Raw genomic sequence first — 25,803 nt, forward strand, 5'->3', positions numbered from 1 at the left:
AAATGATGAACTGCCCTGGTGCATCAAATCTGCTTATTAATACCTAATATCTATTTATCTCTTTTAATAAGTAAATAAAATTGAAAAGAAAAAAATATTCCATAAATGGATCAATTTTTCTAGACCAAATTTATGGAATAATACAAAGTAAAATAGGCTCTAGACAAATATGAACATGATTTTACCTTGACTTTGAGGGACACCCACCTGGGCACAACACACACTGACATCCCATTAAAAGAAGAAGAATTTTAGTAACTGTGGATGTATCTCAGAGATGGAGGAATTTCCTGGCATATACAAGGCCCTGGGTTCAATCCCAACACTGAAAAAAAAAAGAAAAAGAATATTTTCAAATGGTCAATATTTAACTAAATTGGGATTCATCAAAAGGCAAATTCAAAACAGCTTCCTAGAGTTTTGCTGTAAATGTCTCCTCCTGCACACTGATCATCTATGATTACCTGGGCTTTCAATTATTTAGGAAGCCCAAGAAGCAGCCTAGGGGTATTTAAGAATCAGCAATTAGTTCAGTAGGTATTTGCTCTACCTAGAGGGCCATCAATTATGAGGAGCTTCCCAATTTAGCTTGAATTTTACACAACAGTTACATGTGTATAATGAGTAGTAATTTTTTAGCCTTGCACTTCAACCTTCAGACTCTAACTTTTAATGCCCAAACCACACAATAAACCCTTTGCTAAAGCCAGATTAATAGCTGTTCCCGAGGTATCAAGTAGGTTCTCACCTTGCTTCCCACCATACCTTTACCTCATTGTTTTATCTAACTTCTCCTGACCTCGAAATCACTCGTAAACTTTTCCAGATCTCTCCAGGCCAGGAAACTCTGAGTCTTTTGTGCTATGCTCAGCCTAGTATGAAATTGTGATAAGCTCACATTTGCACTACATTAGACGATGCCAGGCAAATTGATTTACTAATATATGTCTCATTTTACCCTTCTGACAACATTAAGTTCCAGTCGAAGCCTATGTTTATCTTTTGTTTTCAATACCTTGTAGGGTGTTATACAAAAAGTTAAAAAAAATTCTTGAATGAATTCATAGTGCCTTTAACTGGGTTGACAAGTCAAAAGCATTTTCAATACATTTTAAATATTTTGTCACATCTTATATATTACTACTCTTTCACAAGTGACTTTGAGGTATACCAAAAGGGAGGGGGAAAGCCCAACATTGATTTCAGTTTCTGAGAAAGAAACAGACTCAGGCCATGAAAAATGGGTAGCATCTCTATATCCTACCATGAGGGTTAATATTCAGATGAACATTAAAATTGGTTGAGTCTCATGATAGACAAGAATATATGATATGGCACATAATCTCTTACAAGATTTTAAAAATCATTTTCCTTACATAAATTATAATGAAATTTGACTCTTTAGATGTTATGTAGGGGTCACTAGGCAATATAATGAATATTGTTCCTAATATATTTCACCACAGATATATAAGTGATATTTATGTGGATTTTCTTCTGATATTTGCTAAAGACCAAGAGTATACCGAGACTAGAGACTATTTAGAGATAAAAACACATAATCTTATACTTATTTAAGCTCTCTTAGGCATCTTATTTTTTTTTCTTCCTTACTTTGACTTTTGAGGTAGACAGAGAGTTTTTCAAAACCTCCTTTTGTGTTGGTCTCTCTTTTTTTTAATGACTGAATTAGAAAGCTTAAATGTTGGAATCATTAACAGCTACTCTTTCCATTCTTATAACTTCATACTCTTTTGATTTACATTTATTCATAGGGATTAGACAAATTAATATATATTCAATGCTTTAGAACTTATAGCTTACTGTCTACTATTGAATATGAGCTTCATAAAAAACCAAATAAATGCTATTATTTTCCCCATCTTTTTATATGAGAAAACTGATGGATGTGAGATGAAGAACAGATATGGGTGTCCAGTCTGCCTGCATAAGGAATAGATTGACAAGGCAGGAGTGGAGATGGAGCTGATGGTGCTTCCATTCCTTCCCCAGATAATCCATTTTGAAATAGCAATGCCATCTAGTGGTTATTTCAGACACAAAGGAATGAGGCTGTTTCAAAATGGCCCCTGGACAGTGCAATCAACAACATTTTATGCTATCCTGACATGCATTATTTGAGCTTAGTGCATTTCCTGCTAGTTGACAGATTCTGACCTTTCAATATGGAAAGTGCACTGCATCTACCCAGAGTCAGTCAGAGCTATTGATCTTGATAAATCATTTGACCTCAACCAGTGGTTCTCCTCCAGTTATTTAATGCTTAAGAAAACCAGCAATGTAATCTGAAGAGGTCAAGTGTGCTTTAGGAAGGACCGTTGACACAAAATCAGAAAGAGGCTGACTGGTATGTCTGCGTGTCAGACAAAAACGAAATGTGTTTTTCTTTATGTTTCCCAAGAAAAGAGACCCTGAAATATTTTTGCACAAGCAAGATGAAGGCTGCGAAAACAATAACAACTAATTCAATATCTCATATTTTAAAGACTTCAAGACTGTCCACATGTTATTTCATGTCTTTCCTGTCAATGTCTACAGGTAGTGTCTGTTTTACTTCCATGGTCTGGGTCATTAGCTTTGTTTGGAATACTGTCTTCTCTCTACCTGTACACTCTCTACCTGTACAATACATTTTAAATATTTTATCACATCTTATATATTACTAGTCTTTCACAAATGACTTTGAGGTAGACCAAAGTCGGGGGGAAAAAAGCCCAACATAGATACTATCTTGTCCTTTAATTTTTTTCTGATCTCTGCTATAGATTGGACCTGGAGAATCCTCCAAAAGCCTAAGTGTTAAAAGCCAGTATTTTACTATTGGGATTTAGTTGAACTTCTAAGAGGAAGTATCTAATGGGAGGTCTTCTGGTCATTGGGGGTGTGCCCTTGATGGAAATAGGGGACTCCAGTACTACCTGTCTTTTGTTCCAGGCCATGAGATGAAGCTTTGTTCTACCATGCTTTCCTACCATGATACACCACCACAGGTCGAAGACAACAGGGCCAATGGATCTCCCACCACTGTGAGCCAAAATAAAACTTTTCTTTTTATAAGTTTATTCAACATAGGTATTTGTTCCTGTAACAGAAAGTAATTAACATCATTCCCCATTAGCTTATCATTTTAATGTGCTACTTTTCTTTTTGTACCCACTTCCCATCCTACCTTATTATCATCTTAGGACATTTTATCATATTAAATTTTGCTTACATCATTTTTTGCATGTCCTGATTTCTCTCCTGCGTAAAAACCACATCTCTAATGGTGACATTTGAATGAAATATAAAACTTAAGTACATCAGCAGTGTAATGCAACCTATCTAGTGTGGGACTATACTCTCAGCTTTGAAAACAGTTTGCATATATAACCCTCAGTCTTTTCAGGCTCAACATTGATTTAAACATGTTCCTAAACTTTGGACTACAGAACTGAAACAAGGATCTAATATTCAGGAGTCTCTACAGGTCTGGTTACATGATCCTAGGTCAGTAGTAAGACATATCTTTGAGAGAGTAACCAATAAGACTTAAGATATTTAAAGACATTTTGATGTACACTGCACAATGTAGTATTTGATAAAGTAAACCTGGCTGATAGATGACCCCAGCACAGACTAGATCTCTGCTATAGACTTATGTATGTAAAACTAAATTTAGGAAATAGCTGAGACAAAATTGATTTTTCTATAGCTTTGATACAAACTTGCTCAGACATTGTTATTTGTAACTCTGCATCTTCCAAGTGAAGATTTTGAAGTCCCAAAACTTGTACCTCTTCCCTTCTCAGGTGATGCTGCAGATTCCTATACCATCTTTAACGCACTGTCTTCTTTATACTATAGCTAATTCAAGATTAATCATTCACTCAGAGGATGTCTGGAGTTGTCATAACAATAACCTCAAGTTTTTATTGTTATTAGTAGCTGTGCCTTCAGAAGAATATTTGGTCCAGAGTATTTCATAGATGATTGTTGAATAAATGAAAGAACAAGTGAGCAAACAAATATATGAAATATGGAATGAATTGAGGAAAGAGTGTATGAAAGCACTGTAGGAGATGGTACGGTATTTTTAATTACTCATCTACTCAATAGACATTTATGAAGCACCAAGTTCTATAAAAGAGTTAGGAGGTTATATTTGGACACAGGGTCTATAGCAATGAAGTGGCATAAAGAAAGCTGTCTAAGGTAGTATGTTTCTCCTCTCACTCCATAGGACACAGCATAACAATGTCGAAAATATAACATCTGCCAATATCTACACCAGAAGGTAGTTGGAAGGTGGCCTGGGGCAATAGACAACTGTGAAATTGAAAGCACAGAAAAATACAGAAAGAAAGCAAGCAGCCAAGGTCCCACTCACAAGTTAAACATTGCTGACATTTTGGTGTATGTAATTCCAAGCAAATTAATAAACCAGGGGCATATACATGCTAATGTTTATGGAGCTATCAATATGTCCCAGCACTAGACATTATTTCCCTCTGCAAATGTCATATTATTTAGCTCCTGTCACAGATGCAGAGCTGCACTTTCTGGAGTGACCCTTTTGGACTGAAGGACATATTTCTAGCTGGGAAGGCTGTCTTGCAGATAGAGCTCAGCTGTCACCCTCAGCTTGCTCCTGTCCAAGGCTGGTCTACCCCCTGCTTCACCCACTCAGAAAGGCATCCTGGGTTCAGAGCTCATCATAGGGAGGGTTTTGCTGTGGGCTGGATTGCAGCCTGATCTCCCTAGGCTCAAAGCATCTGCCTTCTCTCCACCACAGGTGCCATTCTGAGAAGATGCCTGCAGGAAAGTTCCCATGTAGTAGCCTCGGTCTCACTCTGCTTGCCAGGGAAGCTCCAACCCAAGACAGCTACTTGAGAAGCAGAAGATACTAGTAGATCCTCTGCCTGTGGAGATTGAGGGTTTAACAAGCAGACTGAAGAGTCAGTGTTAGGAACAACTGATTTGGCATCTATTTTATATATCCAAAGAACAGAAGAGAAGTACTGTGTTTTAGGATACACATCTAGGTAATGGTGCATACCTGCCATCCCACCAGCTTGGGAGGCTGAAGCAGGATGATTGCAAGTTCAAAGCCAGCCTCAGCAATGGCAAGGTGCTAAGCAACTCAGTGAGACCCTGTTTCGAAATAAAATACAAAAAAAAAAAAAAAGGCTGAAGATGTTGCTCAATGGTTTGAATGCCCCTGAGTTTAATCACTGGTACTTCCCCCTATCCCCCTGAAAAAAAAATTCCAAAGATTTGGATCCTGTATCCATAGAGCTGGGAGCACTGGCAAGGACTCTGAGACAGTGGTGCAGAGATGTAGGATAGAGATCACCCTAGGAGTCATGCTTTTAGGAGTTGCAGCAAAATACCATCCTGTTTGCTATGTGGAGTCACAGACTTTGAAAAGAAGAGGGTTTGGGTGGTCAACATCACTAAAATGATACAGTAAACCTGTATCTTTCCCAGATGGTGGAAGCATGTAAGCCTGGGGTTCCTGTAGTATCCTCTGGATATCACCCAGTTATGTCAATTTAGCACCCTTCATGTGGGTGGATGCTGGAGCAGGGTTAATTTTATTTAGAGACATACAGGACTGTAATATGTCCTGGTCTTAAGGCAGGGTTCATATGTCATAAAGGTGCAGAGAAGACCAATGGAGTAGAAGAAGGAGATCAAGAGGGAAGGAAGAGGGATAGGAAGGGGAAGAAATGAGGAATGAATTTGACAAAGTAATGCTATGTGTTTATAAAAATATATCAGAGAGAATTCACCTTTATGTATATCTACAAAGCACCAATCGAAATAAATAAATAAATAAATAAGTGAAAGGAAGACCAGTGAGATAGAGGAAGGAGAACAAAGGGAGGAAAGGATTGAAATGGAGTAGATTAAACTCCATGTATATATGATTTTATCAAAATGAATCCAAATACTATATGTAAGTATAACAAAGGGAAAAAGCACTAAGAAAAAAAATACTGGAATAAATTAAATTTCTTTAAAGACAGAGTTAGATATAGCTAAAATAAATAACCTTATAATTTTAAAGCCATTATCTTTTAGTGATACCATTTTTGATGTATACACCAAATCCCATATGTGTTTTAATAATTAACCTAACAGTTGATCTGAATAGTTATGTAATATCTACTCTTAACCATTCAAATTGATTTCATCTTTTTTTAATTAACAACATTGTAATAAACATCCTTCACAAAATTTTTGTGTATATATTCAATATTATTGTTTTATACTGGGAATTGAACCCCAGGGTACTGTAACACTTAGACACATCCCTAACCCTTTTTATTTTATTATTTTAAGACAGGGTCTTTCTAAAGGCTGGCCTTGAAGTTGTGATCCTCCTACCTCAGGCTCCCCGCTCATTGGGATTTTAGGTGTCTACCACATGCTCAGTTCAATACTATTTCTTTAGGATCAATTATATAAAATGGAATTGCTGAGTATTATAGAATATACACATTCTTGTGGTTTGAAAAACATTCCCTTTTTGTGCTATGGAAAATTTGATACAATTTAAGCCCCCTCCAGGCCAAGTTTCCTAAATTTCATCAACATTTAGGAATTATCCTTTAGTCATTGCCAATTTTATGTGCAAAATGTGGTTTCTGATTGTTCTTAGGTTTCAACATTCATTGCTTTCTTCAAACACTTCAGGATTTAGATAGTGACCAGCATCAATCTTTAAGGTAGATGTATTTAAAGAAGCCACATCGAAGAAATCCAATGTTCTTTGCAAATGTTTTATTCCCCTTGTCTATTGAGAGTGTCTTACCTAGGATTCCTCCAATGGAACAGACAAGTGGATGGAAATGATAAACACAGCCAGGTTACATGATAGTTCAGCCTCTCATGTTTCCTAACTCAAAGCTTGCATAATATCCTTAAAATATAAAGGTAACAGAACTCAACATCACAAGCATTGATTTTGGAGAGTGGATACTTCAGAGGAGTGCACAGAAATATACCAAACCCTCTTCACTGCCAATGGATAGACTCTGATCTTTAAGATAGTTGCTATGTTATGTAGCAACAGTTCCCACTATTACAAATAAACCCAATGCACTGATGGAGAGAAGAAAATAACAAATTTAAGAATAAATAAAAAATAAAAATAGTTGTCATGTCTGTCTCTAAGGTCAACATCTCTATTACTCCAGTACATGTGGGGCACAACAGAAATATATTTTTATTCATCTATTCATTTGTATTTTTTATTCAAGATATTTATAGTTAGTATTTTGTGTCAGAATGCATACTAAGTACTTTGTTTTCATAATTTTTGTCTTTTAAAACTTATTTAAAAAGTCAGCCTATGAACTTTGATATGATAATCTGTACTAGTTTGCTAGGAAAACTATCAAAATGGCACAAAAAGAGATTTTTTTGGGGGGAGGGTACTGAGGATTGAACTCAGGGGCACTCAACCACTCAGTCACATCCCCAGCCCTATTTTGTATTTTATTTAGATACAGGGCCTCACTGAGTTGCCTAGTGCCTCACTGTTGCTGAGCCTGGCTTTGAACTTGTGATCCTCTTGTCTCAGCCTCCCAAGCTGCTGGGATTCAAGTCTGCACTCCAGTGGGCTCAAAAGAGTTGTTTTAATAATAGAAACATATTTTCTTTCAGTTTGGTAACCAAAAGCCCAAGGTCAGAATGGAGACAGGGCCACTTTCTTCTGAGGCTGTGAGGTAGCATCTGATGGAGGGCTTTGCCTTAGCTTTTGAGATTTGCTGATGACACGACACTCCTTGACATATGGAGCCATCACCCAAAACTCTGCCTTCATTATCACCTAATATTCTGCCTGTGAATCCAGACTCCCACTTTGATAAGGACTCCAGTCACGTAGGGTATACTCTACCCTATCAAGACCTCATCTTGACATGACTACATCTGAGTGACCAATTTTCAAATCAGGTCACTTTCTGAAGTAACAGGCGTTAGGATTTCAATATATGAATATCCGTATCTATCAGGGATACCCTCAGTATATGAAGTGCACATAGGCCTCTCTTTCATACTTGAGGATATGAAGCTATCACATTTCCCACCATGCCAGGAAAGCCGGTGATTGCACAATCACAGATAACAGAACTAAGCATGAGGCTAAAACGGCATGTAAAAGCTGAAACAGCTGTGGACTTTCAGGACCAAATTGAGTGTTTGGCATCAGTTCTGAAGGTAGCCGTGAAAGTTTTATGAGCAAGTGAGTGGAATCATCAAAGTTATGTAACTCTGGTAGTTAAGCTGAATAAGGTGGAGGTGAATAAAATCTGTATTTCCCAGAAAACAAATAGTTTTACAAAAAGCACCATATCTCTCTAATACTAATTATCATTATGTTTTAACTTTCATTAGAGTATAACTTCTTCAGTTGCAAGGGTCACAACTAAGGTTAATGGCAAAGCTTGGGAAAGAATCTAAGATTTCTGACTCCTAAGTCTTTTTTATTTTTCTCTTCTACTTCAGTACAGCTCTCTATTCTCCAACACCAACAAGGTGCCTAATAATTCAATTCTATTTTGATACTATTGGGAGTTAGCATCAGACTTCAGGCTTAAGGATTTAGTCTGTAAAACTTTTCTGAGAAAGCACCAGCAAATTCCATATTCTCCATCCATCTGAACATCTCTCCAGTGTGGCTACAAATTCTGGGGCTTCCTCAGATCCTCCCAGTCTTAGGATATGGCTAGAATGATAGCAGATCTATAGAAAACACTATACAGATGCTTTTGGACTTATGATAGGTGACAGCCTGAAAAGCTGATAATAAACTGAAAATACCATAAATTGAAAACATATTTAATACACCAAACCTAACAAACATCATAGCTTAGGAGTACAGTACACTATCGTTTTGGATGAGTATTCTCATGACTATAAGACTGACTGGGTGCTGTAGCTCCCTGTTACCACTCAGCATCGTGAGCCAGCATTGCCATCTGGGGAAAAAAATCAAAATTCAAAATTCAAGATATGGTTTTCACTGAACGTGTATCATTTTTGCACCATCATAAAGTAGTCACATAGTAAGTCAAAACATTGCAAATCAAGACTGTCTATACTTTGTATCCATTATACAGTTTGTTATAAACAATGCAACTCAGGAGTTTGGGTCTGTGCAGAATTCCCATACCACCTTCCCAGCACTATGATGCACTTGCCACACCAGAATCTCTGGGTCTCTTCATTCAAGTGTGTTTGTAATCCAAACCTCAGCTCCTCTTTCTTCCTTGGGGTGTAACAGAGGAAGAGATGAAGAGTTTGAATGCTGTAATCATGTGTTTGAGTCTCTAGTGATCAAGAATTTTTATCTCACGGTTATTCTTTGCCTCATCCTGATCAAGTCTGTCTCCACACTAAGAATAAAGGTCTAGAGATTTTTAAAAAATGATATATATTACTTATTAAGTAGCTATGGTGTACCCAGAAATATGCAAAGTGTTAGGAATATTTAATAACACATTCTGAAATGGTCATTTGTAATTCTATGTCTTTAGGCTTCTCAGGTACATTTTCTAGGCTTAAGTCTTCAAATCGTCTTATATTCATAAATTCAATACATTTCCATGTGGCAGCCTTTATCCCATTTGAATACTTAACCTAACTGATCTTTCTGGCAGTTGGATCTTATCTCTGTGGCTCCATACCCTCAATTGGATTGTTGGAACCTAGACATTAGTCTTTAGTGGTCCCAACATTGCAAATTCTAACCAAAATGAATAATGAGAAAGACCAAAAATCTCTTTCTCTTCTCCAAAATATGGATGACTCCCATGGATCTAGTTTATGCCTTACCAATTTACTCAAGGTCATCCTTCTACTCCAGCCCCAGCATCTAGCCATCCTCCCAGTCCAGCTCCTTTCTGACTAACCTTGGTAGTATTATGTGTGTTATGAAGGGTGACAGAATTCTGCAATAGTCCTTACTAAAATTAGAAATAAGAAAATCACCCTCATCATATGATCTAGAGCCTATGGCTACCACAATCCAAAGGAACAAACTAACAAAAGCTCCTGAGAATAAATGGATGCTATAACTGAATCTCAGAAACTCTTGGCATAAAACACACTGATTTTAATGGGTTATTACCTGGTTCTCAATAAAATAAGTAACAGCAGTGAGATATCAGAACACTTCGTGATGGTAGAAAGTTTGATCTTCAGGATCAACTAGGATATCTTGAGAGACGTTGAAACCAAAACCACATCATGTAAGAAATATTTGCTTTATGGAAAAGACAGATCTCTGCCTTCACTTATCAGAAGATAAGGTGGGTATAACAGGAAGAGAAAGAAACAGATCGAGCTTCCTGCTGGACGTAGATTGTAGTCAGCTTTGTGTTGCTGTGATCAAAAGAACTGACAAGAACAATATAGAGAAGAAAAAAACCTTTTTTGGGCTCAGAGTTTCAGAGGTTCAGTCTATGGTTGGCTGACTCCATGCTCTGGGCTCAAGATGAGGCAGAACATCATGGAGTTGTCCATGGCAGAGGTAAGCAACTCAGCGCATGACAACCAGGAAGCAGAGAACTCTGTTCATCAGGGACAAAATATAAACCTCAAAGTCACACTCTCCCATGATTTACTTCCTCTAGCCATACTCTTCCTATCTACAGTTACTACCCAGTTAATCCATCAGTGAATTAACCCACTGGTTCATACTTATACCTTTCATTATCTAATCATTTCACCTCTGAAAATCCTCTCATTGTCTCTCACATGAGCTTTGAGTGACACATCATGTCTAAACCACAACAGTAATCTTGCATCTCCTTTTGAAAGTTGAGAGTTGGTGTGCAGAGTGTCTTCTTACCTACTTCCAATCCCAACTATATATGAACACAGAACACTGAACAATAAAATAATAAAGTCACCCAGAGAATAGCATGTCTGAATTACATATGACCTAGACAGGCTCTATTTTGAAAAAACCATCTGAGCCATAAGTTTCTAGGACAGAAGGTCCAAACACTCCTGAATGTGGTTTCCTGGAACAAGCCCAACTCCTAACAACTCCCACTCAACTGATGTACAGGACTCCTGCCTCCTCGTTCCATCTATCAACAGCTTCTCCATTATGGAGAAACAGAGTAGAAAAACAAAAGAAAAGTGAAAACAGGAGCAGGCATTGTCCATGACTGTAGCCTTGCAGCCTCTCTGGAAGGCAAGATAAAAGCTGGCAGAGAGGACTCTTCCTAGGAGGAGCAGGAGTTCTTTCACTAAGCTGAATTCTGAAGAAGAGATGCATCTATATCTGAAAGAATATGGTAGTCACCCAAACCACTATTTCATTAAAAAGGAATCAGCAACTTAAAATTCTCCAGAGTCAATGGCAATACACTTGGGATAATTCTGGGTTATCTCTGACATGCTAAAACCCTGTAGGTAAAAAGATGACAAACAAAAGGAGCCCTCCTGTGTGATTAATGACCTGTTCCTGCAGATCCTGGTCCCACTTGGTACCTCTGTCAGAAACAAAGTACAGGCCTCTCTAGTCTCTGTTGTTTGAATGCCAGTTCTGGGGTAAGTACTGAATGGGCTAGGCTTTTATCACCTTCTCATGTCTGCTCTGAGTTGTCATAGAATTGTTTTTATTAGCTTATGGTTCAATAGAATTCAAACCCAAATGACCAAGTGTTAATTCTCAGCCTTGTGCTAGTCATGGGATTGTAGAGAAAACTAGACAAAATCCATTCCCTCAAGAAGATCAATGCTATCAAAGAGAAAGACATAGAAACAGACCTTCCTAATATAAAGCAGTGGGCTGTAAGCTTGAGCAGGGTCATATGGAAGCTTAGGGAAAGCTCCTAAGATGAGACTTCAAAAGAAATGTTCTAAAGATGGTCCCAGATGAGAATGGAATGATCAAGTCAGGTAACTCACGGACTCTCATTCATGGGAACTTACACAGTTACCTGTCTGTTGCCATCACTTTTCCATGTCATTCTCATTGCTAATGTTAACATTATGTGTGTGTATGTGTGCTCCATTGACAGATTTGATTGATGAGGAAACTCAGACTCAGTGACCTTCAATGACTTGCTCATAAGAAAATGGGGGCCGGGACTTGAGTCCAGAACATCAGAAACTAAATATGGGAGTCTACAACTAAACCCTCTACAGGCTGCATACTTGTTTGCATGTCATTTCCATTCAAGACATTATTGTTGTACCCTCTGCAATCTGAAGGTCATTTTTCTTAACTGCATAGAAGGAAGGAGCTCTTTTGTAAAAATGTCACAGGAAATGTGTTAGAGTGCTGATTCGAGGAACCTCACAGGACTTGAAAACAAATAAACCAGCTATCAGCTCCACTTCTTCTGCTCTTATTTCTCCATTTGTGAAATGGAAATTCTTAACTGGCCTCAGATCTCACCATGACCCAAATTCCATGCTTCACAACAGAGACCTTCAGACCATCAGTGCTGTGGTGCCTCCTCCATTCCTGACAGCATCAACCATCTTCCATGAATCCACTTTCTTTCCTTCAGGAAGAATTAGTCATTGCTCTAGAGACACAGATTGTTCCCCATCATTACTTAAAATATTTTTTAGATTATCCAATAAAAGTGACATAGCTGTTATATTCTATGTTCCTACAGGATAGCCCTATATATAGGTATCAATAGTTCATTGGTAGTCTATGTTGAGAAATACACACACACACACACACACACACACACGTATATAAAAGTAAAATTTCAGCATAAATGTAAACTTTTAAATTTAATATTAGCACATTTTGTCCAAATGGGTACCACAATGTTAGGATTAAAGTTTTCTGTGCTTTTGGACTTAGATCCATATAGTTATTTTTTTCATCCTCTATTCTGGCTTGTATTTTCTACCACTTCTGCTTTTATTCTCTAAGCAGTCCTTTCCTATTTCCTCTTCTGATTCTGAGATGTGCCATTTCTGTTAAATTCTGCCAACTACAAATAGTTTTTCTATGACTTTCAGAGCTTAACAGGTATTTTGGATGGAGATGTCAAATGCACTCAGATAACAAAAGCCAGTCTTCCTTTCTTTTCCAAACCAGGGCTCTGAGTGATACTCTCACATAAAAGAAGCAGCTTGGGAAAGACAGACATCCTGGATTCTTATTTTTGTTCACTACTTCTTCTTCTTCTTTTTTTTTTTTTTTTTGTTGGAGGCAGGGTGTGTATCGGGGATTGGACTCAGGATACTCAGCTACTGAGCCACATCCCCAGTCCTATTTTGTAGTTTATTTACAGCAGGGTCTCACTGAGTTGCTTAGCACCTCTTGTTGCTGAGGCTGGATTTTTTTTTTTTGAGTTTAGAACTTAACTATTTATAGTTTATTGATGCACAAAGGAGAACTATTGTATAATAGCACAGTTAACTACAGAAGATTAGTGAGAGTCTTTTGAGGCTGTCTTTGAACTCACGATTCTCCCGAGCTGCTGGGATTACAGGAGCTGCTGGGATTACAGGTGTGTGCCACTGTGCTGGGTCACATTTTAACTGTTTAATTGGATTAGTACAGCACCACAAAATCTCCCCTTAGGGATAAGAGCTGCAACGTCACAACTGAGTAGACCTTGGGTCTAATCCTGGCTCTACCACACACTGAGTTCTATAATTTACTAAAAGGTTAAAATATGAATATGTATATATGTTATATATAATAAATATTGTATCATACATAATTTATAGTATACATATATACTATATGTGACATAGTATATAATATATAAATCTTATATATTAAGATTAATATATTAATATAATAAAATATTTATGATATGTTAACATAATGTGTTAAACAATTAACATATTTAAGGCATATTACATATTAATGTATTAAGTTTAGAAGCATATATATGTATGTTGTATACTTAACACATATAAGCTATTCATACATTTGTTTAAAATTTTCTCTGTTGTTTCATACAGAAATTTCCTAAGTGGAAGTTTCATATATATTTTCTCCCTTATTAATTATAAATAATTCCATATATGAGGTGTAATTAGGCATAACAATCCTTATCTATTCGCAGTTCTTATCTTTCCTATTTGCCCCAACAAATAGGGTCCAACAAGCAACAAATTCTTTCAGAGCAATAGTATGGAACCATGTCTTGTGGTACATGATGACCAAAAGACATCATCCAGTCCTCTAGAGACTTGGAATCTGCTTGGTGAAAACAGCCACTCACAGAAACCTCAGAGTTCCATGAGTTAGAAATGGAATATTGGATTGGGGAGAACATGGAGTCCAGGGAGAAGAGTGAGTGGGCTCTATCTAGTGGAAAGTGGGCTAAGAGAGGAGATAGACTAAGAAAAAAATATTTCTATGGGAAAAGAGATTGTGGGTCCCAGAGTGGTTCTTTGGTGGGATCTGGAAATGAGGAAGGTAGTTACATGTTGTCCTGGATGCTGGCTCAGCTCACATGTGGGTGGTGACAAGATCAACCAAGGCTGGAATCATGAGAGGGGAGAATGGTGGGAGAAGCAGGCTGGGGAAGATGAAGCCAGGCTTGGACCCATAGAGCTGAAAGCTCTGAAAGTTGAGCGGGTCTGTCTAACTGCAAGTGGGAAATGTTAGTTTTCAACTCCAGGAAGTTCAGTGTCTATGGTAGTGTGGAATTTCATAGAGTTTATGATGAATTAGTGATTAAAGTTTTTTTCTTCCTTCCATTCTGCTTCAACCCATACTCATTCCTGAAAGACACAAACATTCCTATTCCTATGTGACTTCATACTTGGCATGGGCCTAGAACCAGATAGAACCCAAACTTGCTATATTTTAGTTACATAAACTTGGCAAGACACTTTAACTCTCTGAGCAATAATATTTAAGAATAAAAAACCAGGCCTGGGTTTGTGGCTCAGTGTTAGAGCACTCACCTAGCATGTGTGAGGCACTTGTTTAATCCTTAGCACCACATAAAAATAAAATAAAGGTACTGTGTCAACCTTCGACTAAAAAATAAATATTAAAAAAAGAATAAAAAACCACCTATATGATTCCTACTAGTTATTTAATTTCATAAGGACACCACAAGGAATACAGAGAGCACTCAGACAGTCCCTGTCAGAAGTCAGGAACTCAGTGACAGACACAGAGAATTATAGCAGAGGTGTCCATTATGACCCATTCTCTTATATTTTTTGCTTTATTTGGTCTCACTCTGCAATGACCTTCTTGTGGGCAGTCCCCTGTATTCTCTTCTGTGTTCACAGTATGTGGCAAACAGGAGATGTTAGCAACTATTAGCTGAACGGAGCCGGGAAGGAAAAGCCTGAAATCTTTACGTTGAAGATCCACAGCGCTGAGGAAATAGAATGAGTCCAAATGAGACAAGCAGAAGGAGTAAGGGAGAGTGAGAATGGGGAAGAGCCTCTCTACACCAATAATGGAACTCATTAAAAAAGGAGACTGTTGTAAGGGTAAGGCCACACAGGAACTCTGGCTCCCACATCCTCCGTCCTTCCCCTACCCAGCCGTGGAGCAGAGCTGGTTTATTCCACAGCACGATGTGTGTCCTAATTCTACAATTTAATGATCCATCCCCTTGGCCCGGCCTTTCTTCTCCTGATGCTCCCCTGCTCTTGTCACCTTCTCCTTTATGCTCATGGTCACACTTTATATAACATAATTGCAGATCGGGTTGACTCCTCTATTCCCAGAATGCAGAGGTTATTCTTTTAATTGCAGTGAGTTCTTTTAAGTTTCTGCTTATTTTTTTCATTATGAATGCCTGAAGCTGGCCTGTCACAGTATAACTTTCAGCTCTGAAGAAAGAACTAAGCCTAAGAAGCAGAGGAGTAATCTGGAATCCCATTTTCATGCAAATTGCCCAAAGTCAAAGAAATGTGGAGAAAAGAGACTCATTCCTACATTTCTGAGAGGTGACACTGGCCTTTGAAAATGTCCAGCTCCACATTTTGAAGAGATTTAGATAAAACTGGCTCATTATCCAGTAGTTGCAGGCCCTATAAACATATCAGTAACTCAAATCCCTTGTCTGTGTTTGTGGCCTATTTTTAATATTTTGATTGACAGGACAGGCCTTAAGCAACACTTTTATTTTTAAAACCATTTTGCCTCAGGAAACCAAACTCCTGGGCCGAGCACCTGAGACAAGGTCCTTTCTATGAAGAGCTCTAGTAGTTATACTCTGCATGTGTGCAAATTTTCTCTTCCCACATTGCCTCTGTGGTTACTGCAGGTAGACATTGATTCTTTTACTTCCTATGTTCCTGGTATAGCAATAAGCACCACAGATATGACTTTTAAACAGTTATTAGATAATAATAATGAAATTTTAAAAAGAACATTAAAAGTATGATTGAATTAAACTGTTCATTCATTATTATAAACCAAACTTTATAAGCTTGCCAAATACCTAAATACTTTGTATTCATACAAAATCCTGCATTCCTGACATCAAGAATTTTCTAAGACAAGCAAAGTCATCTTCTCAGTTCCTGTTGACTAGGGGCCCTACCCTTTCTCTGTCACTGCCTCTTTTTGCTGCCAGGTATCCTGAGGGTTGGAAAGGAATGGGGGGGGGCATATTTCACCTGGCATTTACCTGTTCCAGGGAGTGTGTTAAGTGCTTTATTTGTGGTGTTTCATTTAAATTTGAAGAGAGTTGTGAATCAAAAAGAATTACTAGTCTAAGTTTACAGAAGAGAAAAATTCGTCTCCAAGAATTTAAGTAACTTTTAAGCCGTTTTGCTGCTGTGACTAAGACTCAACCAGAACAATTGTAGTGGTAAAGAAGTTTATTTGGAGGCTCACATCCAAACCATGCCTCTAATACCCACCTCCTGCAGCCACACCCCACCTGCTTTAGTTACCACTCAGTCAATCTCATGAGGTGATTAATTCACTGATTATTATTATTATTATTATTATTATTATTATTATTAATTCATAACCCAAACATTTCTTCTCTGAACCTTCTTGTATTGTCTCATATGTGAGCTTTTGTGGGATACCAAACTATAACATCTACTATCTTAGTTTAGTTTCCCCAAAGCGGACAGTGAAACAAAGAGTTTATCACAAATAGATTATTTGGACAAACACACCTGTAAAAGTGAGGCAGGAGGTAAGTACAGAAAGTACCTGATAGGAGTGTTTAATAAGCCAGCCATCATCATGGTCCACCAGGACCCCCAAGAGCTGCAGCCAACAGTGCAACTGCTTTCACGGGGCTACCCCACTGAGAGAGAAGGGAGCTGCAGTGTCACTCACAGACTTTTCTTAGTTATGGCTTAATGACTACTCTCAAGGATGTTGGTGCCCTGCCCTTTCCAGTCTTCCCACATGGCTGCTGGTCAGAGTATTCCCTCCCCTGCTTCAGAGAAAACACACATTCAAAGAAATGCAGAAATAGGCATTTGAAGTCAGCAATTACCCACTAAAGTGACAGGACGTAAGAAATATAAGGAAAAGAGGGGCTGATAAATCCTGTTACAGTAACCAGCTCATACAAACCAGAAGGGGAATTCAAAGTCAGGATTGTTTGGCTTCAAATCCTACCATGATTTTGCCACAGTGTAATATATCCCTATCAATCATATATATCATATTTCTATGGAAAAGATAAGGTTAAGAATAACTGGAAGAGTGTTTTTGACTGTATTCAGAATCTATATCATGCATACAGAACATAGTAATAGAATTGTCAAATATGATATACATAATCTGATATCATAGCCTGGTAAAGATGTGTGTGCTTTCCCATCTTATACCAATTCTTACTGCATCAGAGAACATGCATTCTTACTATGCTATTCAGTACAGATACTTTGCCCTATGCCAAATTCCAACCCTATCCTCTGCAAAGCTAGCATATCTTTATGTAGATTAAAAATAAAGAAAGCTTAAAAGTGACTAATATTCCCTGCTTCCTAAGAAAGTAGTGGCCCAGAAGAGATCTTCTCTCATCCTTTGGGCCATTACACCTCCAAGATCTTCTGAAAGAAAGCTTTATCTTGTACCATCCATATTAAATAATATCCACCTTCTAGGAGCCTACAGGGTTCAACGGCATACATACTTATGTACTTTACTAACATCTACTATTGCCAGAGTCCTCCTAGCAATTTACCATTCTCCACATCTTTGATTGTGCACTGTAGGACTCACAGTTGCCCATCAGATCACCCCTGTCATTTCTTAGATTGCTCTCTCCAAGTTCCCATCTTTCACCTCTTCTTCTACCTGCCTGGCACCTGTAACTGTTTCTCTGCAATCGTGTGGCTCCTTTTACTTTTATTCCTTATCCAGGAGTGGGTGTAGGGTAGCTGCCCTTCTCTCTCTGTTCTTCCAAATATTCACTTTTCTCTTGCATCAAAAACACAACTACTGTGAAACTGATACCAGTAACCTTGTCAACACCAAAAACTGGACATTGTCCTCACGCAGCTCGCTTCCTTTTTACATTCCAATCTGAGCCTCCTCAATCTCAGTCTAAATCTTTATCCTACCATGTGTCAGTCATGCCATCTCTGCCCTTTTTCACTTCCCTCCCTATTGGAATAGGTGCCATGGCTCTGTACTAGAACCACTTCTTTGCAAACATGCTTCCTTTCCCTTTCATCTCACTGGTGACCCCCAAAGCCATTTAAAATATCTACCCCACCAATTTTACTTCTGCACCAGAACAACTAAACATCCCTGGAGACACATGTAGCCTTGTTGATGGGTCTCACTTCAACAGTAGGAACACAAATCCCAATGGGTATTCTAGAATCCCTTACAAACCTTCTGCCTTTCTTTAGTATAGCTGTATTCTTTCATATATATGTATATGTGTATATATATATATATATATATATATATATATATATATATATAGAGAGAGAGAGAGAGAGAGAGAGAGAGAATATATATATGTTGGTCCATGACAACTAAATATATATATATATATATATATATATATATATATATATTTTAAAATTTTATTTATTTATATGTGATGCTGAGAATTGAACCCTGTGTCTCACACATGCCAGGCAAGTGCTCTTCCACTGAGCCACAACCCCAGCTCTGTCTTCCTCCTCTTGAGATCAAAGTTTTACATATTCACCTTTTTCTCCCTTTAATTTATCATCTACAACCTGAACTAGAATTAGACAATTAGAATTATGTGAATTAAACCACCATGACACATTCATTCCACAAACAACCTACTATTTGTCAACATTGTTCTATATAATGGGGACACTGAGATGAACACTAAGACCTCTGTCTTGGCTTTATTCTACCACATCCTCACTTTATATTAGTCCTCAAACTCTTCATTTTCTTCTTCCTAGAATGGATGGTCCCTTCTCTCTTCTGTGGCTGAACCTCCTCTGAGGCCTGTATTCAGGCCTCTCTCATTTTCTCAGAGCTTTTTCTCCTGCCATTATGTACTGCGTTCCCCAGCAGCACAGGTTTCTACTTTTTCACTTTGTTATTTCTAACACTTTTTGCCGACATGCTCTAGATTCCACTATCTAAAATATGAAACAAACCACCAAAAAGAGCATCTGAATCTTATGGTCATTCCCCCATCTCCACATATCTTCTAGGACAGAGGTGAAGGAGGAGAGCTCTGGAAATTAGCCTCCAGAGCTCATGACTCACTTTTGGTAACTCAGAAGCGATGTGGCTTTTGCCAAATTACTCAATATTTTGGGTCTTTATTTCCACTTTCGAAAAGTGCTATTATGATAATTTCTGCTATTAATACAATAGCAATATAATATTAGAGTATTCATCTTCCATGATCATCAACCACTCTTTCAGAGAGTTTGACTCTCTCTCCTTGCATTTTCTAACCCTTCCCATCCTTTGTTTAACCTTCAAATACAGAGCTCCTGTGATCAGTCCTAGAAATCAAAGGTTTCTCTGTCCACATTCTCTCCTTAAGTAATCTCATATAAGCCTATGGCTTTAGATAATCCCCATGTGCTAATGGCTTCTAGGTGTGCTCTTTTCTTAGTGCCAGATATACACGGGATGTCTACTTGACATCCCTGCCAGAATGTCTAAGTTGCATCTCAGATGCGACATTTCCATGATCCACTCTTGCGTGTTCACCCAGATGCTCCCAAATCCTTAGTAAGTGAAATATCCAGCCATTTGCTGATTAAATCAAGCTGTTCTTGACATCACACATTTTTTTCTCCTCTTTTCCAGTTAATTCATTTCTTCAACCAATTGCGCACCTCCTATATGCCACTTGTTGTTCTTAGTATTATATGGTAACAAATCAAATAAAATTTCTTACCCTCCTGGAGTTTACTGATATGTATAGAAAATAAATTCCAAGTCTGTTCACTGGCCTCCATCTCCACTGCAACTCTAAACCCTCTCACAGGAGTAGCTACACCATCTTCCTTCCACTTCCTTTCATTTCCACACTTGTTCCTTTAGAATCCAGTTTCTACAGAGCAGCAGGATAATCTTGGGCAAACTGTGTTTAGATTGCCCCACGGAATTGCTACTGTGTTTGCCTGAAAGTCTAACTTCTGACCCTCCCCCACCTTTCTAACTTGCAGCCCCATGTGTCTCCCTGGCTCAGGCAGCTCCAGGCAGGTCTGCCTCCTTTCCATCTGCTTTAAAACGAGTATATCAGCTCTCTGCCCTGGCATTTAGGATCCAGTTGAAATATCACCTTCTCAGGCAGGCCTTTCCTGACTGTCTAACATTATTCAACTACTAGTCACTTTCTTAAAGTCACACTGTTTTCATTGGTTTCTCTGTTGAAACCATTTGCACCTTTCCCAGGGCCCTTGGTGGCTTGCCATCTTTTATTTTTCTCATTTATATTACTGATGTGCTCATCTGTTCCCCCCAGACTGAAGGTCTGTCTAAATCTCTCATCAGGGTTCCTATTAGTTTTCAGTATCATTTTTGTCTCTGTGGCTTGAACATGGTGGAGACAATGTAATATTCTGAAAATGTGTCACTTTGAAATTGGTATCATGCCTTCAGTTGAATGTTAAGACTATCACCAGTTACTGGATATCGCTTTGGGTATATTATTGTCTCAGAACTTGGTTTATTCATTTATAAAATTAGTTTAGAGATAAAAGACTGGGGACATGACTCAGTTGTAGAATACTTGCCTAGTATGTGCAAGGCCCTGAGTTACATCCCAGCACTGGGAATAAACAACAACAAAAAAAAAAAGTAAAAGAAAAAAGGTAAATCTTTATAGTGATTATCAATATCACATGAATGCATAAATGCTGGAATTAATTAGAAAGACCAGGCTTTAGCCAGGTGCAGAGATACACACCTGTAATCCCAGTGACTAGGAAGGCTGAGGCATAAGGATTGCAAGTTCAATACAGCCTCAGCAAATTTGCAAGGGCCTAAGCAACTTAGTGAGATCCTGTCTCAAAATAAAACATAAAAAGGGCTGGGGATGTGGCTCAGTGGGTAAGCACTGATTCAATCCCTGGTAACCCCCCCTCCACCACCAAAAAAAAAAAAGAAAGATAAAAAAGAAAGAGAAGGCTTTAAAAATTTGTCTATCTCCTACCAATCATATGACTTTGTAGATGATACCCAAAGCTACCCTATCTATCCAGAAAATTAAATAAAATTACAAACTATGGAATATTCTAGGAAAGTGCATGTGAACATTTCAGAAACTCATGTTCTTTACTCTTTTCTTCTCTGAGCTATTAGAAGCAATATTCCTTGAACCCAGCAGCCCCTAGCTAAGGATATATAGAACGAGCATGATGTATGAAACCCACTCAGAGTGTAGAGATTCATTATTTTGTCCTCATTTCAACACATTTAGGTATAAAAGGATATCCTCAGGTTTGTTCAGTCCCAAGCTTAAATGTATTAAGCAAATTAAAATACAGAATAAAAAGAGCCTTGCTAAGTTTGCAAATAACAGATCTATAATATTTGCCTTCAGAAGAAAGAGGTTTACACTAACTCTACTGAGCAAAAAACAGGTTTTCGAGTGAATGGAGTCCATGCAGGGAGGAGGACCTGACAGAACCCCAGAGGCCTTCCGCTTGGCTTGTGCAGTCCCAGGAGCACAGTGTCCGGGTGACACCTGGGAACTCTGGGAGGCATTGGATGCTCTAAGGCACAGATGCTCCGAGAGCCCGTACCTACCTCCTTGACAATGTCTTCTTAAGGGAGAAAGGGAGCCTGCATTTAGTGAGTCCTAACAGCTGTCATCCACACTTCTAGATGATATATAAGCTTCACAACAAACTTTAGAGTAGGGAGCATTTTTGAGATTTTACATTTGTTGAGTTTCTACTATGTGCCAAGCCCTCTGACAGAGATGTCTCATACTTCACCTCAATCTTCACAGTAATCCTGGAAGAAGACATAATTGTGCATGGATGAAGGGTGGAAAGGAGACTGAAGCTTGGTCTCTCTGACTCCAGGACCCAAAATAGGAAGCCGATTATTTAAGCCTATTATTTAGAGACCTAGGCCTAGAGTCTATGCCTGTGCTTACATACATAGCCCTGCCTGACTCGCTTTCAAAGTATCCTAAGAAAAGCCTCTGTGGTTTCCTAATGTGTCACAAGCCTTGTCTCCTTAGAGTCTTATTTCCCATTGTCCAATTCACTGAAATTAGCTTTTGTTTTATTCCCAAGTGTGCATATTATGCTTTACCCTTTCAAAACCCAGAAGGGTAGTGACAGGCTGCGTGATTTGAAGGTGAAGAGATACAACCTTTGGGTGAGATAACCAGAGAAAGGTTGGTGGATTAAAGATGATACATGTAAAGGGCTATATATAGCACGGTCTGCAAAGATGGTCAGTGGTTGTGAGTATTATTATTCACTCAATCCTCCTCCCCCTAAAAATAGCCTTTCTATTTTCTGTGTGGAAGTGGGCCCTCACATCTCTAGTATTCCGAAGAACATAGCTGACCATTTCCTCCAAGGCTCAGAGTCTTCTACCTGGTATATAATATTTTTTTTTCTCTCTCATTTCCTCTAAAAATTCTATTTCACTTAAAGATGAAATCTGGCTCATCCACTTCATCTTTCATTTATCTAGAGCATGGCTATATACATAATAAGATCATATTTGTGGAAAGAAGGAAGGAAAAGAGGAAGAAAGTAAGGGGAGAAAATATGGGAGAGAAGGGAAGAAGATAAAGAAAAGGAGAGAGTTGAAGAAAAAAGGAAAAAGTAACACAAGAGGAAGTAAGTCCAGAAGCAGGCAGAGCACAGAGGCTGAACACATTGCCCACTGGCTAGTGTGGGCTGGGGTTTAGCTCCTAGGTAGAGCACTTGTCTAGTATACACAAGGTCCAGGGTTGGTCACCAAAACAGACAAAGAGAGAAGAAAAGAAAATTATTTCACATTGGATAGTTACGCCTGAATCAGGCAGGCTTTGGTAAATAATTATAATTTTAATTAGTATTTGTGATACAAATACAAAAATGAACTTTTTTAAATGGCCACCTTAGGTCAGATAAGTGCTTTATCCCTATTATCTCAGGCAGCCATTATTGATTATCTAGAAAATAAATGGAAACTGTGGTATAGGGGCTTCAGTATCATCTCTGGACTTTCATAATTAGTATTAGCTTCCAGAACACAGCTCTGCATCATTATACTATATATGAAATAGCTCTTCTTTTTTTAAAAAAATATATTACAACCTGTTTCAATGTATTATTTCTCTGAATAGTCATAACAATCTTATGAGTTTCCTATTACTACCCCACTTCATTGATCCTCAGAGAGCTTAGTGACTTACACTGTCATAGTGGACAACATAGAAGCATGACTCATATTCAGGTCCCCACTGGACTTTCTCTACTTGCCATATATAGAATATGCTCAGTTCCCAGAATAAGCATCACAAAGGTGCTACCAAGCAATTAGTCTTTGGGTGATTAGGGCATTTAATTTCTACATGTATCATAATACCAATTGTAGAGACTTGGTTGTTTATTTATCTTGGTTTCTTTTAAAATCTATCCTTCTCCCTTACTGCTAATTTTTGAATATGATATATCCTCTTAGTAGAAATTTGAGTGCATTCTAGCAGTGTTGAGAGGCAAGTCCTTTAAGATGTGATTAGAGGGATTAGTGCCTTTCTCATGCAAGAGGGTGTTCTCATGAGAGCAGATTGTTGTGAAGCAAGGCTACCTCTCTCTCCTGTTCTGTTGCTTTTGTACACCCCTGCTTGTCCTTCTGCTTTTCACCATGAGTTGAAGCAACAGAAGGTACTGATGAACACCTTTTTCTTGGAGTTCCCAGTTTTCAGAACCATAAGACAAAATAAACTCGTGTTCTTGATGAATTAACCAGTCTCAGGCATTTTGTTATGGCAGTAGAAGATAGACTAAGACATCTACTAAATTAAAGTTGCTTATGGAAAAGGAAATGTGCCCTTATTTATTTCTATACTCCCACTTTAAAGTAAAGACTTGCTCAAGACTCTGAAAATATCTAAGTGATAAAATAAGTGGAGTTCCTAATAAGTACATGTTGAGTTAGAACACTCATACTCATTGTCATGGAGAATGCAATGTCTATTTGGGACTTTGAAGGGAAAAGATAATGGATGCCTGAAAAAAAGTTTACTTGCAGTCCAATGCTATGATTCTCTTTAATGCTTCACAAATAATTTACTGTTGACCTTTGTATAATCAATAGGTAGGGTCAGCCCTTCATATCCACTTGTTCTTCAATCATGAATTAAATCAACTGTGAATCAAAAAATTTAATTGCATCTACACTGAACAGAGATTTTTGTTCTGACTGTTCTTTCAACAATGTAGTATAACAACAATTTATGTAACACATTGTATAATAAGTAATCTAGAGATTATTTAAAATATATTGGAGAATGAGTGTAGGTTCTATACAAATCTATACCATTTTATATAATGCACTTACACACTTAAGGATTTTGGTATCCATGTATGGCTTTGGTACCAATCCAGAGATACAAAAGAACCATGTATGTGTATTCTTACACATTCCTACAACCTATGAACACTCTTTGGCTAGTTGAAGCAGGAAAACAAGCAGAACCATTGGAAAATGACCATGGCTACTTATACTAGTTGTTTGAGACAATGAGTCAGCAGAGACTATGAATACCCCCACTTTTTCCCTGTGAGAAGGGCTATGTCTGAATCCAGCTCCTCATGAACTAACAGTTTCCAATTTTCTATTAGTTCCTGAGGCCCCCTGTTATTTGCAGGTGGCTTCGTCATATAAATCCTAAAAATCAACGGTCACCTAAGCCCAGTCTGATCTCCATCTGTGGCTTGTTCTTCTCCCACTGACATGACTGATTTCAAAGTCATCCTGTGAGAAGGCATGGCCACAGGAAGTCATGTTTTCATTGTGCAGTGCAAACTCACCTGAGCATTTCTCTATTTGAAAACAAAAGCACAAAATATCAAAGGGAACCTGCACTGCTGGAGGCAGAATGTTGATACTCAAGATGTCTATACCCTAATCTTGAAAACCTATGAGTATGTTATCTTATATGGCAAAAATGACTTTTTTAGGTGTGATTAAGTTTTTGTTTTGTTTTGTTTTGTTTTTACCATGAGATGGAGAGAGAAGTCTGGATTACCTCTGCACATCCAATTTAGTTACTTGGGTCCTTAAAAACTGAGAACATTTCTGGGCTGTGGTCAGAAAGATTTGTCAATGGAAGAAGGGATAGAGAAATAAATGTAGCATGAGAATTGACCCTGCCATTGTTGGCTTTGAAGATGGAAGAAAGGAGGCCCCAATGACTCAAGGAACCTGGGCAG

The 25,803-nt window shown here is 38.1% G+C and overlaps 1 protein-coding gene across 12 annotated transcripts in view; it reads right to left on the reverse strand.

Annotated features, from left to right (window-relative positions):
• The window catches only part of Tenm4 (teneurin transmembrane protein 4), a 2,824,428-nt gene that overhangs the window by 1,408,912 nt on the left and 1,389,713 nt on the right, over positions 1 to 25,803 (reverse strand). For 11 of the 12 annotated variants that reach the window (XM_078046770.1, XM_078046771.1, XM_078046767.1 and 8 more), the window contains exon 5: positions 208 to 325. The exons of the other annotated variant lie outside the window; for it this stretch is intronic. The gene's annotated coding sequence lies outside the window, so the exon portion shown is untranslated. The remainder of the gene's footprint in view (positions 1 to 207; positions 326 to 25,803) is intronic. 12 annotated transcript variants of the gene reach the window in all.

This window comes from Ictidomys tridecemlineatus, chromosome 4 (assembly GCF_052094955.1).
Source record: "Ictidomys tridecemlineatus isolate mIctTri1 chromosome 4, mIctTri1.hap1, whole genome shotgun sequence".
Classification (NCBI taxonomy): Eukaryota; Metazoa; Chordata; class Mammalia; order Rodentia; family Sciuridae; genus Ictidomys; species Ictidomys tridecemlineatus.